The sequence below is a fragment of the Octopus bimaculoides genome, chromosome 10, assembly GCF_001194135.2.
Source record: "Octopus bimaculoides isolate UCB-OBI-ISO-001 chromosome 10, ASM119413v2, whole genome shotgun sequence".
Lineage (NCBI taxonomy): Eukaryota > Metazoa > Mollusca > Cephalopoda > Octopoda > Octopodidae > Octopus > Octopus bimaculoides.
In genome coordinates, this window is record NC_068990.1 from 21819246 (window position 1) to 21821212 (window position 1967).

Genomic DNA, 1967 nt, shown 5'->3' on the forward strand with positions numbered 1-1967 from the left:
AATAATAATAATAATAATAATAATAATAATAATAATAATAGTGGGGGAGCATCATAGCTATGTGTTGAAAGGAATTCTTTGGGATTTGAATAATTCACCTTTGGAAATATGGGTGTTTTGCTCAGCATCCTTCAATAAACCTTATTCAGGGACCTTTTGAGCGGGATGGGCTACTCGACCTGAAGAAACTTCTATCTGGGCCTCACCTGCGAGGTCATGCACTGTTTATCCTGAAATGAGATCACCATGTCGCGCACATATGGTTGTGATGCATGTGCCTGGTGTACCCTCATCAGATGGGTAGTCATGATGGGTATACCTCAGTGTTACTTTGATGGCATGCACTGCTCTCTCACTCAATATTATTAATGATGATGATTATGATGATGATGATGATGATGATGATGATGATGGTGATGGTGATGGTGGTGATGATGATGATGATGATGATGATAACGGTTTCGAATTTTGCCGCAAGTGCAGCAATTTGTGGGGAGGGGATGAGTCGATTATATCGACCCCAATGTTCAACTAGTACTTAATTTATCGACTCCGAAACGACAAAAGGCTAAGTCAACATCGGCGAAATTTGAACTTTGAACGTGAAGACGGACGAAATACCTCTAAGTATTATGTCCGGCGTGCTAGCCATTCTGCCAATTCGCCGCCTTAATAAAAACAACAGCAATAATAATGATTCAAATTTTGGCGCAAGGCCAGCAATTTCGGAGTTGTCGATCGGTAGGTGCTAATCGATTACAGTCCTTATTTTATTGAGGCCGGAATGAGATGAAAGTCAACCTCGACGAAAAATAATTATAAAATAACAACTTAATATTGATGGAATTGCTATGATGAGTCAACCAACAATCATTTTTGCATTTATGGCCTCAAAATGTATGTTGCAATTATTGAACAACTAGAAACACTACCACAGAGAGTGCACAGATTAGCCAAAGTTATCAATATTAGAATCAGGTTTAGAAAAACGCTCCAATGCGTCCGTGAAGAGGACAAATTAATGAGGAATATTACTATCATGTTAGATTAATATACTGGTGTAAGATAATTAAACTAGGCACTGATATGCAACCACTTAAGTTTCAATAAGCGAGGTGATATACAACGAAGATAAATGAACGATATGGAAAGAATATTATGGATGCATATGGAAAGAATATTATAGAGTGTCTTTAAAATAGACCTTAATGAAAACGAATATGTTATTACTACTCTAGCTGTCCCAGCATTAATTTACAGTTATATTATTCTCACAAAGATGTTAAACGACCACGCAACACAAGAAAAATAAATAATGTATTTGAAAAAAAAAAAAAATTAAGGTGGGGTCACCCACTGCAAGCAAACTTAATAATAAAGCTGGCTCTAGCGTATATGATTTTATTTAACTTCAAATTACAACTTACTGAGAATAGCCATTCTTAACTCAGATATTACAATTATGCTTTTAAACCACTGACATCCGAACTACGTTTTCAGCTGTCATTCTAATAGTATATTGTTATATAAGTTTTCAATCCTGAAATGCCTGTTTCGTTGTATATGTTATAAATGGAGGAGTCACGGTTGTTGTAAAGATTGTTGGTATGAAAGACTGAAACATATTCAGAGCTGTCGTGCCACTTCTTTCTATTATTGTCGTTAATATGCTGATAAAGAGCACTCATTCTCAACGTACACCTTATCATTTCGAACTCAGACACACAGACGGATATGAATCTAAGTGTAGATATGCAAACACATAAATATTATCTGTTCCTTCTATATTACAGAAAAAATAGAAAGACCCATCAGGAACAACCTTAATCGACTTTCATCCTTATTATGTTTTCATAAGCTGAGTGAATATCACTGAGTTAAACTCAGTTAAACAAATTGACATTTTTTTTGTATACACAACTTAGTTACTGCTTCTGAGAACCAGATCTATTAATTTGCATATATAT